This window comes from Triticum urartu, chromosome 7A (assembly GCF_056163025.1).
Source record: "Triticum urartu cultivar PI428250 chromosome 7A, HENAU_Tu73, whole genome shotgun sequence".
Taxonomy (NCBI): Eukaryota; Viridiplantae; Streptophyta; class Magnoliopsida; order Poales; family Poaceae; genus Triticum; species Triticum urartu.
This window is the reverse complement of record NC_141879.1, coordinates 127622658-127639921: the sequence shown is the minus strand read 5'-3', so window position 1 is coordinate 127639921 and position 17264 is coordinate 127622658.

Sequence of the window (17264 nt, the reverse complement as noted above, 5' to 3'; positions counted from 1 at the left end):
CGCCACGCACAGGAACCGCACGCAGACCACAAATCCTCTCGCGTCCGCGCCCGATCTCCTCACCCCACTTCGTGCCTCTGCTCCGCGTTGCCTTCCTCTGCCGAGCCCTACCTCTTTCTCGTGCCCGCACCCATCGTCCTCGCGCTGCCATGGAGCTTCACTGCCGCCAAGCGCCACCATCGCGCACGCCTCCCGATCCGGCGTCCTGCTACCTCCTCCGCCTTGATCCGGTGCCGCCGGAGGCCACCCGCGTCGCCCAGGCGCCAGCTCCTCCTTCCACCTCGCCTCTCTGCAACCCCCGCGGATGCCATCTTCCAGCGCCGCTAGATGCCGTCCAGGGAACCCATGGCGCCGTCGTCTCAAGGCCACGCCGCCGGCGGGATCCTGCGTGCCTCCGCCCGGATCGGCCTGCGCGTCCGTTCCCGCTGCCTCAAGCTTCGCCTGCATCCCCGTTGCTCCTCCTCATCCCTCGTTCTGGCATCATCCGCGACATCCGACGACCACGACGACCACAGGAGCCAACCTCCGCCATCTTCCTGGTCAAGTTGACGCCAGGGCCGACCCCAAGATGTTCCTCTACTCCTCTCGCCTCGAGCCCCTGCCGCTGACCACCACCTTCGTCTTCTGCTACTGCTTAACCGGTGAGCATAGGCCGCCGCCGCGTTGCCTTGCCTTCGCCTCCCTGCTTCGTCCGCGTCCCGCTCAACCCTGTGGACGCCAAGTACCTCTACAATGGCCCTGTACGTCTACGACTGTGTACCTCCACTGGTTACGCCAAGATTGACTACGCCGGTTCGCCAAGTACCCCACCGGCAAGACCAACACCCGAACGATTTCATACCGAAACGACAAGTCCTCTTCGAATCGTGTATGACTACCGTCTCAAGAACGAGACTGGCAAATCCGGAGACCCCAAGTACCACGACAACCCCGAAGGGATTTGTATTCACCAAATTCACCTTCAAAACGAGTACCTCTACCGTCGACCCCATGGACGTCAAGTTCCTCGCCGTGACCCCGAACATCTACGGAAACACGTCCAAGATAAACATGTGCTACTACCGTCGCCGAGAACGCGAGAACCTCTACCATCGACCCTGGAGCATGCGAGTAAAACTACCATCGAGGACCGATAGTAACACTACTACCTCTACTTCCCTCGACGAACCCGAACCATCCCGATTGCACGCTTCGAAGGTATAACCACCGAGACGATGACCCGCAGAACGAATGCATGTTGTGTGATGTATGAGTTGCACCCTATGTTTGCACCGTGTCCAAGTTGTCACTTGCTCGGTCCTCCTCGTTTGGCGCTAACCCTTGGGGACCCGGTTACCAGGATCACCCCACCATCTTTTGCACGCTCCCGCCACACTTCCTTTGCACCGATATCTCCATGAGCTACCGGAACCAGAATGTTGCCGTGGCACCATTTCCGTTATCATTGCCGTGGCACCCCTTTCGTTTCCGCCGCGATGACAAAATGCTTCATATCATGCTCTTGTCAACTTTTAATAAAAATTGCATAAACTTGAACATGTCATCCGCATCATGTTAACAACATTAAGATGTTTAGAATTGTTGTTTGCATTAAATTGCTAAATGCACATGAGGATTTACCGGAATTGTTGTTTGATGTTTCCGGCCTCATTTAAAATGCCTAACTATGTTTTTTTTCCTCAAGTTTCACCTCTTGCCATGTTAATCAACATTTAATATTGTTGGGTACATAAACGAGATCGAACTAAATAACTTGAATGCGGTGTTCCGTCAATATGCAACTCGTTGCATATTGAGCTCCACTTAATTGTAGTATTGTTTGATGTTCCTTGCCAAGCCATGCATATTTAAACCGGACATGCAACATACTTGGTTGTGCATCATGTTGGGGAACGTAGTAATTTCAAAATTTTCTTACGCACACGCAAGATCATGGTGATGCATAGCAACGAGAGGGGAGAGTATGATCTACGTACCCTTGTAGATCGCAACGGAAGCATTGACACAACGTAGAGGAAGTAGTCGTACGTCTTCTTCCCAATCCGACCGATCCAAGCACCGTTACTCCGGCACCTCCGAGTTCTTAGCACACGTACAGCTCGATGACGCTCCCCGGGCTCCGATCCAGCAAAGCTTCGGGGATGAGTTCCGTCAGCACAACGGCGTGGTGACGATGATGATGTTCTACCGACGCAGGGCTTCGCCTAAGCACTACAACGATATGACCGAGGTGGAATATGGTGGCAGGGGGCACCGCACACGGCTAAGGAACGATCACGAGGATCAACTTGTGTGTCCTAGGGTGCCCCCTTGCCTTCGTATATAAAGGATCCAAGGGGGGTGCGGCCGGCCTAGAGGAGGCGCGCAGGAGGAGTCCTACTCCTACCGGGAGTAGGACTCCCCTCCCGTTCCTTGTCCAACTAGGAGAGGTGGAGGGAGAGAAGGAAAAGGGGGGGCGCCGCCCCTCCCTCCTTGTCCAATTCGGACTAGGGGGAGAGGGGGCGCGCGGCCTGCCCTGGCAGCCCCTTCCTCATCTCCACATTAGGCCCATAAGGCCCATTAACCCCCCGGGGGGTTCCGGTAACCCCCCGGTGCTCCGGTTTTATCCGAAACTTCCCCGGAACCCTTCCGGTGTCCGAATATAGTCATCCAATATATCAGTCTTTATGTCTCGACCATTTCGAGACTCCTCGTCATGTCCGTGGTCACATCCGGGACTCCGAACTAACTTCGGTACATCAAAACTCATAAACTCATAATATAACTGTCATCAAAACCTTAAATGTGCGGACCCTACGGGTTCGAGAACAATGTAGACATGACTGAGACACGTCTCCGGTCAATAACCAATAGCGGGACCTGGATGCCCATATTGGCTCCTACATATTCTACGAAGATCTTTATCGGTCAGACCGCATAACAACATACGTTGTTCCCTTTGTCATCGGTATGTTACTTGCCCGAGATTCGATCGTCGGTATCTTAATACCTAGTTCAATCTCGTTACCGGCAATTCTATTTACTCGTTCCGTAATACATCATCTCACAACTAACTCATTAGTTGCAATGCTTGCAAGGCTTATGTGATGTGCATTACCGAGAGGGCCCAGAGATACCTCTCCGACAATCGGAGTGACAAATCCTAATCTCGAAATACGCCAACCCAACATGTACCTTTAGAGACACCTGTAGAGCTCCTTTATAATCACCCAGTTACGTTGTGACGTTTGGTAGCACACAAAGTGTTCCTCCGGCAAACGGGAGTTGCATAATCTCATAGTCATAGGAACATGTATAAGTCATGAAGAAAGCAATAGCAACATACTAAACGATCGGGTGCTAAGCTAATGGAATGGGTCATGTCAATCACATCATTCTCCTAATGATGTGATCCCGTTAATCAAATAACAACTCTTTTGTTTATGGTTAGGAAACATAACCATCTTCGATATTAACGAGCTAGTCAAGTAGAGGCATACTAGTGACACTTTGTTTGTCTATGTATTCACACAAGTATTATGTTTCCGGTTAATACAATTCTAGCATGAATAATAAACATTTATCATGATATAAGGAAATAAATAATAACTTTATTATTGCCTCTAGGGCATATTTCCTTCAGTCTCCCACTTGCACTACAGTCAATAATCTAGTTCACATTGCCATGTGATTTAACAGCAATAGTTCACATCACCATGTGATTAACACCCATAGTTCACATCGATATGTGATCAACACCCAAAAGGGTTTACTAGAGTCAGTAATCTAGTTCACATCGCTATGTGATTAACACCCAAAGAGTACTAAGGTGTGATCATGTTTTGCTTGTGAGATAATTTTAGTCAACGGGTCTGCCATATTCAGATCCGTAAGTATTTTGCGAATTTCTATGTCAACAATGCTCTGCATGGAGCTACTCTAGCTTATTGCTCCCACTTTCAATATGTATCTAGATCGCGACTTAGAGTCATCCAGATCTGTGTCAAAATTTGCATCGACGTAACTTTTTACGATGAACCTTTTTGTCACCTCCATAATTGAGAAATATTTCCTTATTCCACTAAGGATAATTTTGACCGCTGTCCAGTGATCTACTCTTAGATCACTATTGTACTCCCTTGCTTAACACAGTGTAGGGTATACAATAGATCTGGTACACAGCATGGCATACTTTATAGAACCTATGGCTGAGGCATAGGGAATGACTTTCATTCTATTTCTATCTTCTGCCGTGGTCGGGCTTTGAGTCTTACTCAATTTCACACGTGGCAACACAGGCAAGAACTCTTTCTTTGACTGTTCCATTTTGAACTACTTCAAAATTTTGTCAAGGTATGTACTCATTGAAAAACTTATCAAGCGTCTTGATCTATCTCTATAGATCTTGATGCTCAATATGTAAGCATCTTTACCGAGGTCTTTCTTTGAAAAACTCCTTTCAAATATTCCTTTATGCTTTCCAGAAAATTATACATTATTTCCGATCAACAATATGTTGTTCACATATACTTATCAGAAATGTTGTAGTGCTCCCACTCACTTTCTTGTAAATACAGGCTTCACCACAAGTCTGTATAAAACTATATGCTTTGATGAACTTATCAAAGCGTATATTCAAACTCCGAGATTCTTGCACCAGTCCATAGATGGATCGCTGGAGCTTGCATATTAAGTTAACACCTTTAGGATCGACAAAACCTTCTAGTTGCATCGTATACAACTCTTCTTTAGTAAACCTATTAAGGAATGCAGTTTTGTTTATCCATTTGCCAGATTTCATAAAATGCGGCAATTGCTAACATGATTCGGACAGACTTAAGCATAGATACGAGTGAGAAAATCTCATCGTAGTCAACACCTTGAACTTGTCAAAAACCTTTTGCGACAATTCTAGCTTTGTAGATAGTAACACTACTATCAGTGTCCGTCTTCCTCTTGAAGATCCATTTATTTTCTATGGTTTGCCGATCATCGGGCAAGTCAACCAAAGTCCATACTTTGTTCTCATATATGGATCATATCTCAGATTTCATGGCCTCAAACCATTTCGCGGAATCTGGGCTCATCATCGCTTCCTCATAGTTCGCAAGTTCGTCATGGTCTAGTAACATGACTTCCAGAACAGGATTACCGTACCACTCTGGTGCGGATCTCACTCTGGTTTACCTACGAGATTTGGTAGTAACTTGATCTTTAGTTACATGATCATCATCATTAGCTTCCTCACTAATTGGTGTAGTAGTCATAGGAACAGATTTCTGTGATGAACTACTTTCCAATAAGGGAGAAGGTACAGTTACCTCATCAAGTTCTACTTTCCTCCCACTCACTTCTTTCGAGAGAAACTCCTTCTCCAGAAAGTTTCCGAACTTAGCAACAAAATTCTTGCCTTCGGATCTGTGATAGAAGGTGTACCCAACAGTCTCCTTTGGGTATCCTATGAAGACATATTTCTCCGATTTGGGTTTGAGCTTATTAGGATGAAACTTTTTCATACAAGCATCACAACCCCAAACTTTAAGAAACGACAACTTTGGTTTCTTGCCAAACCACAATTCAGATTGTGTCGTCTCAACGGACTTAGATGGTGCCCTATTTAACGTGAATGCAGTTGTCTTTAATGCATAACCCCAAAACGATAGTGGTAAATCGGTAAGAAACATCATAGGTTGCACCATATCTAATAAAGTACGGTTATGACGTTCGGACACACCATTGCATTGCGGTGTTCCAGGTGGCGTGAGTAGTGAAACTATTTCACATTGTTTTAACTGAAGGCCTAACTCGTAACTCAAATATTTTACCTCTGCGATCATATCGTAGAAATTTTTTTATTTTCTTGTTACGATGATTCTCCACTTCACTCTGAAATTCTTTGAACTTTTCAAATGTTTCAGACTTGTGTTTCATCAAGTAGATATACCCATATCTGCTCAAATCATCTGAAGGTCAGAAAATAATGATACTTGCCGCGAGCTTCTGCACTCATCGGATCGCATACATCAGTATGTATTATTTCCAATAAGTCAGTTGCTCGCTCCATTGTTCCGGAGAACGGAGTCTTTAGTCATCTTGCCCATAAGGCATGGTTCGCAAGCACCAAGTGATTCATAATCAAGTGATTCCAAAATCCCATCAGCATGGAGTTTCTTCATGCGCTTTACACCAATATGACCTAAACGGCAGTGCCACAAATAAGTTGCACTATCATTATTAACTTCGCATCTTTTGGTTTCAATATTATGAATATGTGTATCAGTATGATCGAGATCCAATGAACTATTTTCATTGGGTGTGTAATCATATAAGGTTTTATTCATGTAAACAGAACAACAATTTATTCTTTTACTTAAATATAATCGTATTACAATAAACATGATCAAATCATATTCATGCTCAACGCAAACACCAAATAACACTTATTTAGGTTCAACACTAATCCTGAAAGTATAGGGAGTGTGCGATGATGATCATATCAATCTTGGAACCACTTCCAACACACATCGTCACTTCACCCTTAACTAGTCTCTGTTCATTCTGCAACTCCCGTTTCGAGTTACTAATCTTAGCAACTGAACTAGTATCAAATACTTAGGGGTTGCTATAAACACTAGTAAAGTACACATCAATAACATGTATATCAAATATACTTATGTTCACTTTGCCATCCTTCTTATCCGCCAATCACTTGGGGTAGTTCCGCTTCCAGTGACCAGTCCCTTTGCAGTAGAAGCACTTAGTGTCGGGGGACTGATCCACGAACACCTATGGGACCGGCAGGCCGAGTCCCTTTCGGTTCGGCGGGGGCGGAGGTCGCACGAAGAGCGGATCGAGGCGAAGCACACGAGCAGTTTACCCAGGTTCGGGCCGCACGGATGCGTAAAACCCTACTCCTGCTTTGTGGTTTGTATTGAGTTCTTGCTCGGGAGCGTGGAGTGCTACAGTACACACCAGCAGCTAACGAGACCGAGAGTGAGTGTTTTTCCCCTTTTTTTTCTCTACGTTGCGCACGGGCCTCCTTTTATATGCTCAAGGGGTCACCAACAGGTGGCAACGGAGGCAAAGGGTAAAAATGGAAAGGTGATGCGGTAGGTACAGCTACCTGCTACAGTGTATCATACCTAACCCTAACGGCAGGGGACAAGGGCATTAAATGCCCGTCTGTGTCGCCTAAACAGTGCCAAAGGGACCGTCAGGGACGCCACCGCTCGCCACGATGGCGATCTTGTCAGCGCCGCTTGCCACCGCGCACCGCAGGCTGCACAGCCTCCCGCCACGTACGCCTGGAAGGGTCCCAGAACGACATGTTGGTGGATGTGCTGGAGCGCGGGCAGAGTGGTGGCTTGCCGCGGTTGTCGTCTTGTCGCGCCCGGGAGCTTGTCGCTCACCGGGCCTTGCCGGGACGCGTGGCGTACCGCGGCAAGTTCCTTGAGATGTCTTGGGTGGCCTTCCTGGCAAGCTCCTCTTGCCGGGGTCTTGTGGTGCCTTGGTTTGGATACTTTGTTCTTGAATGGCTCCAAAGGAACCACGGAGGACCTTGGCGGTCGCCCGGCAAGCCTTGCCGCGGGATGCTGCGACTGCCCGTGCACAAGTTCGGGATACTAGGGTACCCCTACTCTAGTACACCGACAGGAGCCCCCGGGCCTGGGCCATACACGGTGCCGAGCGCTGTTGGGGCAGGCCCAAAACAGGGCACGGGCACGCGCGGCTTAGGTTACGCCATATCTCTCTCCGTATCCACCGCGCCCTCCCCGAACGGCACGCGTTGAATGCGGCGTCGTGGGAGAGATCGTGGGTGGTTTCTTTATTCGGAAATGCGGAACGTCCGCCCCCTCCCTCTTTATAAGCAGGGGAAACAGGGGTAGTTCGCCCATTCGCCGGTTGCTGCTTCAATCTCGGAAATCTCCGCCGCTCCCCCATCTTCCCAGAGCCGGAAGAGAGCAGCGCTCCGCCCCCCATCGCCACCAGCACCACCAACGCCGACGACCTCCTCCACCACTTCCGTCATGGCTCCAAAAGCCGGCAAGGGGAAGGTTGTGAAGTCGACCGAGGCGCAGCGGCTTGCGGCGCTGTGGAAGGAGCGGGCAGTCTTCCCCCCAAGCTCGCCGCGAAGGAGCTGAGGGAGAACTACTACCTCTTCTGGTCGACGGAGACGCGAGCGCATCCGCGCACGAAGGTACTTCCAGCCACCGCTTGGAAAACGGCTCCAAACGGATACCCTTTCTTCGCCTTGTTCTTCTACTGCGGGCTCTGCCTGCCCTTCTCTGAGTTCTTCTGCGACATCATGAACACCTATGGGTTCCACCTCCTTGACTTCACCCCCAATGCCGTTCTGACCATGGCAGTTTTCGCACATCTCTGCGAAAACTTTGTCGGAGTCCATCCCAATGTAGCCCTCTTTCGCCATTTCTTTATACCCCGAGTAGAGAGAGGAGAGCCTTTATCCGGCGGAATCGCCTGGATCTCAAGGGCCGGCAAGAAGGAAACTTATCTGGAGGGAGAGTTCCGCGGCAAGTGGGAGGAATGGAGAGCAAACTGGTGCTGGATTGACGAGGAGAACCCGCAGCCGTTTACCACCCGGCGCCAAACCCCAGTAGCACGCGGCAGCGATTGGAGTGACGTGGCCCTGGAAGACGACAGGCTGAAGATTGCTGTCACCCGGATCCTACGCCTCAGGCTTGCCGGGCTCACTGTAGGCGCTGTTGGCGCAGATTTTCTTCGCCGCCGCATCGCCCCCCTGCAGGAACGAGGGAGACCCGCCTGGGGGTTCAAGAATGCGGCGGATATCATGAGGCTGCGGCCGGGCCTCAACTTTAACTTCACTGTTCTGGAGCTCAACGCTATGCTCCAGGAGCTGTTCAAGTATGACCCCCAACATCCCGAAGTGTTCAGGTTGCCGGGGGGCGTCGTTCCGCTGTGCAACAACTCCGCGCTCGACCACATCCGTGCAATGATGCCGCTGTGCGACTCGCATGGAATTGTCCCAACTTGGCAAGAGCCTGCGGACGACGTCGTGCAACAATTCTTCGATGGCTTGGTAGAAGTGGCGATCCGCCCCGACGAGAAGGATAGCCTCACCCGCGACACCACCGATGAGGAGATGACATGCATCGCCACCAGGCTGGAAGAGGCAGCGGCAGCCGCAGCCGCGGGCGAATTTGGATTCACCGTGGAGGAGGCAGATGCAGCAGAGGCGGGAAGCCGTGCCGAGCGAGAGGAGCACATCGGCGAGAAAGAACTTGCCGGGCATGGCGCCGGGTCGAGCGAGCCTGCCAAGGATACGAGCGGCTCACTGGAGATCAACTCGTCTTCCACCTCATCTTCAGACAGTTCGCCGCAAGCAGAGCCTCCATCTCCACCAAGAAGGCGTCTCCGCAAGGCCGGGGACGTAGCGGAGCGGCAAGCGAGTCAACAGCCGCCGCGCCGCGCGACACGCTCCACCGCGGCAAGCAATATTGCCGCGGGAGCATCTCACGCTGCTGCGGCAACTGGAGCGGGGTCCACTCGGACCACCGCTACTGCTCCTGCCGCTTCTCATGCCGCGGCGGTAGCCGGAGCGGGGTCGTCTCAGACCACCGCCACTATTCCCGCCAAGCGGCCAAGGGAGACCACCCCTCCGCCTCCTCGCGCCGGACGTGAGCCGGACTTCGACTTCTCCGCGTTCAGCTCCGACGGGGAAGAAGAAGAAGAGTAAGATTCTCTGGTTGTACTTGTAGTTCTTCAATTCTTGCTGTTTGTCTTGTATCTCATTTGCTTTACTCTGAACTTGTTCCTCTTTAGGACTCTGGCCCAGAGAGCAGCAAAGAGGGCCAAGGTCCCGGTGATTGTCATCGAGGACGAACCAACTGCGACAGTAGGGGGTGCGCCCGAGACAACCTTGCCGGACCCGGCAACTTTTCTCCAGAGCAGCCCCCAGCGTAAGTATATGGTTCACTTTCCGCTGTTAGGCGCGCATGGATACTCTGTCTTTGCTGATATCTGACTGCTGGTTTGTGTAGGGGCAGAGCAGCCCCACCAGGAACCAAGGGAGAGTCCTCCGGCAAGGGAGAGCTTTCCGGTAAGGGAGAAGTCTCCGGCAAGGGGAAGTTCTCCGGCAAGGGACAGCACCAGCGGTCCCCCGACGACGGAGACCACGACTGGAGAACCCGGGACAGGTAATCCTTTCACTTCAAAACTCCCCTTGGGTTCTTCTTCTTGTTGAATATTTGCTTGACTCTTCTCCCTTTTCCGGCCGTCAGACCCATCTGCTGCGGAGCAGATGGAGACCGAGGTTGCCGCCGACGACGCCGCTGCCACCGAGGGAGCAGCCGGTGCTGACGATCCCGCCTGCGCAGAGGCAGCCAAGGCTGCCGCCGCAGCAACTGGCGAGGGGTCTGGCGATCGCACTGACGGCCCTGAAGCCGCAGGAGCGCCAGGCGCTACGTCGACCGCCGACCCGCCCGCTGCTGCCGCAGCGCCAGGCTCCGAAGAGCCCCAGCCAGGCGTCTACTTGAAGGCCGGCGATGGCATCTTCATCAACCTCCCCTGGGCGTCAAGCTCCAGGGCGCCGGTCGAGGGAGAAATCTTCGACGGGGAGGTGCTCGCCTCCGCTGGACTGACGCTGGTTGACGCGCCGAGCAGCAGCAGCATCGAGCCTGAGGAAGAGCGGCTGCTGCGGAAGTTGTTGTCGCTCTACCGTGCGCGGCAAGCCAAGCTGGAATCCCGCGAGGCGCTTGTCATGAAGGCGGGAGCAGACATCGAGAAGCGCGCGGAGGAGCTCCGGGGTCTCCACCAAGAAGCTCTCCGGTCCCTGGCGGAGGAGCGGGAGCAACTTGCCGAAGAGCAGAAGGCCTTCTTCCTTGAGAAGGCTGAAGTCAGAGAGCAACAGCGGCTTGCCGCTGAGAAGCTGTCTGCGCAGGAGGGCGAGTTGGTGCAGCGGAAGGTCAACCTTGACGCCCACAAGGAGGAGCTTGCCGTGCGTGAGGAAAAATTTGGCAGAGCCCTCAAGCAAGCGGAGGATGCTGCCGCAGCCGCCGAGGCCGCCAAGAAGGAACTGGAGGCGAAGGTGGCGCAGCTGGAGGCCGATCTCGCCGAGAAGGGCAAAGAGCTCAGCACCGCCAAGGACTCCAACGCGGATCTTGAGTTGAAGCTGACCGCTTTGACCAAGACGCTGGACGGCGCCAAGGAGCAGGAGGTGGCCTTGAAGGAGGAGATCAAGGCCGACAAGGTGCTGCTGGAGAGTGCCGCCGCCGCCCAAAACGCTTTTAAGGAGACTGTGGAGCACTGGACGGAGAGTCTTGTGAATGTTGCCGCAGACATTGACAGGGAGCTGGCGCAGCTGGGGATGGCGGATCTCGGGTATCCCTCCGACGAGAACCTCCAACCCAGCGCCAAGCTCGTCTTGTTCTTCAAAGGCGTGGCAACGACCCTCCAGCGACTCCGGGAGAGGGTCCCAAAGCAGCTGGCCGACGAGTCGCGCAAGATCTGCGCGGGAGCTCTTCAGAAAGTGTTGGTGAAGGTGGCCTTCCGCAATCCGGGCCTCAACCTCACCAATCTCCTCAAGACCCTGCCGCCGGACGCTGATCTGGAGGCGCTCAAGACCCTTGTCGCACCCATTGTGGACAAGGTGAGCGGGATCAAGAGGATCGAGGGCGATCGCGTAGACTAGGCCGCCCGTTTCTTCTTTTCTTGTCACTGTTTGTCATGTTATGAAAACAATCTGTTACAACTGCGACAAGCTATTTTTAATATAACTTTATTCTGGGTAATGATTGCAATGTTATTCCCTTTACTTGATTCCTCCCTTTGTATGTTTTTGCCCTACGCTTTTAGGGAACTTGCCGGTGCGGGCACCTTAGCCGCGAGCGCTGAGTGCGGAACGTCAGCAGCCTGCCGGCGGTGCCGTTACCGACAAGAAACCTTGTCGCAGCTAGTCGCAGCTCACTTAAGTTGTTGAGCGGACTCGAAACAAAGTAAGGGCACAACTAGCTACGAGTTGGTTCCTCCGCGCACAGGTTTTCCATACAAAGTGCGGTCGTTCAAGGGAGATAACTTAAAAATTTAAAAAATCTGATTGCTCAAACTTTGGCAACTTAGCTTTTCTGTTGTTTGCTTCCCGGTAAGGCGAAACTCTCTTGAACGACGCCTGGTCCATACCATCGTCTTCTCCTCCCCCCCCCCGGCAAATTTGTGGGCGAGGGGAACCTTCCTTTCCTTGAGTAAAAAGAAAGAAGAGAAAATAAAGATATGGAGCCTTACGGCTCGTTATTGCTTACCGGGGAGTAGGTGCTGCACAAATTGTTAGATCACATATGCAAAAAAAATAGGATGCATGAAATTGACAAGATGTGCGGAGCACATGAGCTTTACTTATGCACGGGGTCTGCGCCCGGCTTTGTACAAAGGATTACATGCAACAACGGCAAGACTTGTACAAAAGGTGGTTGCCGGAACAGGTTCCGGCAACCGCGCCTTACGGGTAAAACTTACGAAGATGCTCAATGTTCCAGGAGTTGCTCACCGGAATGGCATCTTCGGTCTCAAGGCGGACAGCGCCAGGCCTAGTGACTCGTTTCACCCGGTAAGGGCCTTCCCACTTTGGTGTCAACTTGTTGGAATTCTTGGCGGACTCAACACGCCGAAGAACAAGGTCGCCTTCCTCGAGACTTCTGGCGTTAACTTTGCGGCTATGGTAGCGGCGCAAAGCTTGCTGGTAGCGAGCAGCTCGTACAGCAGCCTAAAGACGGTCTTCCTCAAGGAGCAGCGCGTTATCTTGTCGCAGCTGCTCTTGCTCAAGCTCATCATAAGCGAGCACTCGAGGTGACCCGTATACGAGTTTCGTGGGGAGAACTGCCTCTGGTCCATAGACTAGAGCGAAAGGTGTCTGGCCAGTGGCTCGATTTGGCGTCGTCCTGATCGACCAAAGAACCACCAGCAGCTCCTCGATCCAGTTTCTTCCGCACTTGTGCAGCCTGTCGAAAGTTTTGGTCTTGAGCCCACGCAGCACTTCAGCATTTTCCCTCTCCGCTTGACCGTTGCTTCTCGGGTGAGCAACAGAAGCGAAGCAGACCTTGGCGCCAAGATATTGGACGTACTGCATGAAGGTGCGGCTCGTGAATTGCGTACCGTTGTCGGTGATTATCCTGTTAGGGATCCCGAAGCGGCAAACAATCGACCTGAAGAACTTGACTACTGACTGTGCTGTCACCTTCCTCACTGGTTCCACTTCCGGCCACTTTGTGAACTTGTCGATTGCAACGTACAAGTACTCAAAGCCCCTGACTGCTCGGGGAAAGGGGCCGAGGATGTCGAGCCCCCAGACCGAAAATGGCCAGGACAAAGGGATCGTCTGGAGAGCTTGAGTTGGTTGGTGTATCTGCTTGGAATGGAACTGGCACGCTTCACACTTGGTTACTTGTGCAGTTGCATCCTGGAGGGCTGTCGGCCAAAAGAAACCTTGCCGGAATGCTTTGCCGACAAGTGCTCTTGCGCCAATGTGGTGACCACATATGCCTCCATGTATCTCTACCAACAGCTTTTGTCCATCTTCCCGGTGAATACACTTCAATTTCACACCGTTGAGTCTTCTTCTGTACAGTGTCTTGTCGACAAACTGGTACATACTTGACTGCCGGGCTACTCTTTCCGCTTCTTCTTGCTCTTCGGGAAGTTCTCCTGTCTGAAGGAAACGGACAATCCGCTGTGCCCATGCTGGAGCTTGTGGCTCGACAACAAGGACTAAAGGCAAATCTGCTGCTGCGGGAACATCCGCTTCTACGGCGAGCACCTGCGGCTCTGCCGGAGCTTGATGTTCCCCGGCAAGCTTGCCAGAGCAAAACTTGTCGGGAGCTTCTGCTCCAACGGAACAAACCCTAGGGCTTGCCGGAGCAGACTGCTCCTCAGCGCTATTGGCGTTGATCTTGGGGACCTTCTTGGCGGCGGCTTCGGGGAGCTCTGCCGAGAAATAGTCACTAGAAATCAACTTCCTCTTCTTGCTCTGTCCAGTTGATGGTGTTACAGATGCTTGAGTCAGCTTGAGCACAAAGATCCCTGGTTCCACAGGTAACTTAAGTGCGGCGCACTTTGACAGGCCATCGGCAATGGCGTTCTGAGCTCTTGGAACATGCTCCATCTGTAGACCGTCAAAGTGCTCTTCTAGCTTTCTCACTTCGTCAACGTAGGCTTCCATCAACGGACTCTGATAGCTCTTGTTCACTTGGCGGACGACAAGCTGCGAGTCACCCCTGACAATGAGCTTCTTGATCCCAAGGTCTGCCGCGATCCTGAGACCGGCAAGCAAGCCTTCATACTCTGCAGTATTGTTTGTTGCTTGCTCCTTGGGAAAGTGCATCTGGACTACCTACTTGAGGTGCTCTCCGGTGGGTGCGACAAGCAGCACGCCAGCACCGGCGCCTTGCAGCGAAAAGGCACCATCAAAGTACATCAGCCACTCTTTGCTTGCTTCCTTGACGGGGATTCTCGTTTCTGGAATTTCTTCGTCTGGTGTTGGCGTCCATTCTGCTATGAATTCTGCCAATGCTCTGCTTTGGATAGTTGAAGTACTCTCAAACTTGAGGCCAAAGCTTGAAAGTTCCAGTGCCCACTCAACAATCCTGCCTGTCACTTCTGGATTCTGTAGTATCCTCTTCAGCGGAAAGCGAGTGACAACTGTGATCTCATGTGCTTGGAAGTAATGGCGCAGCTTTCTCGAGGCCATGAGAAGGCCGAAAAGCAATTTCTGCACGCCAGAGTACCTTGATCTAGCCCCCTGCAGAAGGGAACTGACAAAGTAAACTGGGCGCTGCACCATTTTCTTCTGTATCTCCTCGCGCATCTGCGCAGATCCATCTTTGTCGGGACCAAAGCTTGCTGGGGAAGCCCCCTTCTTGTCGCTGGACGCGCCTGCCGTGGTTGCTGGCTCGTCATCTGCCTCTCTCTCTGCCACTAACGCAGCACTAACCACTTGATTGGTTGCCGCTATATACAGCAGCAACTTCTCTTGTGGCTTAGGTGCGACAAGTATTGGAGGGGAGGACAGGTATCTCTTCAAGTCTTGCAGCGCAGCCTCCGCTTCCGGAGTCCATTTCATTGGACCTGCCTTTTTCAATAATTTGAAAAACGGCAGGGCGCGCTCAGCAGACCTAGAGATAAACCTGCTGAGAGCAGCCACGCAACCGGCAAGTCTTTGTACATCCTTGACGCGCTTTGGTGCTTCAATCTGCTCAATGGCCTTGATCTTGTCGGGATTGGCTTCAATTCCCCGCTGAGACACGAAGAACCCGAGAAGCTTGCCGGAGAGGACTCCAAACACACACTTCTCTGGGTTGAATTTGAGGCTGATCTTGCACAGATTTGCAAAGGTCTCGTCTAAATCTTGGATCAGAGTTGCCTTGTCCTTGCTCTTGACCACTATGTCATCCATATAGGCTTCCACATTTCTGTGTATTTGTGGCTCAAGAGCGACATGGACTACTCTTGCAAATGTTGAACCAGCATTTTTTAAACCGAAAGGCATCCGTATGAAACAGTACGTGCCACATGGAGTAATAAATGCGGTCTTCTCTTCATCCTCTTCTGCCATGAAGATCTGATGGTATCCTGAGTATGCGTCAAGAAATGAAAGCAAGTCACATCCGGCCGTGGAGTCAACAATCTGGTCAATGCGCGGCAAAGGAAATGGGTCTTTGGGACAAGCTTTGTTAACATCGGTAAAATCGATACAAAGTCTCCATTTCCCATTCGCTTTGCGCACAACTACAGGATTGGCCAACCACGTAGGATGGAGCACTCCTCTAACAAGGCCTGCTGCTTCCAACTTCTTGATCTCTTCTGCGATGAATTCTTGGTGCTCCACTGCTTGCTTCCTGATCTTCTGCTTGACGGGCCACGCATGAGGGCAAACGGCAGGATGATGCTCAATTACTTTCCTGGGAACACCGAGGATGTCAGACGGTTGCCACGCAAACACGTCGACATTCGCCCGCAGGAAAGCAATGAGCGCGCTTTCCTATTTAGGGTCGAGAGTGGCACTGATGGTGAAGGTACCACCAGTGCCGTCCTCCTTGGCGGACACCTTCTTCATCTCTGGCGGAGCTGCCATTGTCCTCTTACACTTGCCGGTGGAGCTCGATGGTGTGTCCTCGACGGCAGCGCAGCACTCCGAAGAGGTGCGCTTGCCGGAGTGGGCATCAGAACTCTTGCCGGACTTGGTCTTCTTCTTCCCCCCGGGAGCTTCAACGGCAAGTGACTTGCGATCTGTTGCGGCTGCCGCTTCTCGGTAGATCTTGTCGGCGTAGATAAGAGCATCTTTCTTGTCGTCAGGGACAGAGATGACGCTTATCGGGCCTGGCATCTTTAGCATGTTGTATGCATAGTGAGAGGCTGCCATGAACTTGGCGAGTGCTGGACGGCCAAGTATCCCATTGTAAGGCAATGGAATATCGGCAACGTCAAAAGTGACCCTCTCAGTCCTGAAGTTCAGCTCGCTGCCAAATGTTACTGGCAACGTGACCTTCCCCTTCGGCTTGCTCCTTCCCGGGTTAATTCCTTGGAATGTGCCGGTCTCTTCAAGCTCGCTGTCAGGGATCTGGAGTTTCTGGAGTACAGCGGAGGAGATCAGGTTCAAGCCGGCCCTGCCGTCAACTAACATCTTAGTGACCTTGAGGTTGCGGATAGTTGGTGAAACCAACATCGGCAAGCACCCGACCGCAGTTGTGCGGTCAGGGTGGTCCTCAATATCAAAGATGATAGGCGTGCTGGACCATTTCAGAAGCTTGCGTGACACGATAGGTGGTTCTGCCGCATTGACTTCCCGCACCCACTGCTTGAGTTGGCGGTGCGAAGTATGCAGAGAAGCACCGCCGTCAATGCACAAGACCTCTGTGGCTTTCTGGAACTCCTGCTCACTGGTCTCAGCATCATCCATGTCTTCGTCGTCGTCGTCTTCATCCTTGTCGCGGCCGCGGGAAGGTCTGTCTCCTTGCCGCTGCTTGGCCTTGCCGCGGCGTCCTCCCCGGCCGGCGCGCTTCTTGCCGGATTCTCCAGCGCCTCCTTGGGCCCTCTCCTTGTCGCGTCGCTCGTACTCAGCCTTTTGTTGCTAGACAAGCTGCTCAACCTTCTTGCAGCTCTGGAGGTCATGGCCCTTGGTGCGGTGGATCTTGCAGTACTGCTTGTCGGTGCCATCCTGCTTGTCGGCGACCACCACAGCCTGGCAATTGGTGCATGCGGCAATCTCCGTGCCAGAGCTACCAACTTTGGCTTTCTCGGCGCCACCTTCGTTGCTGGAC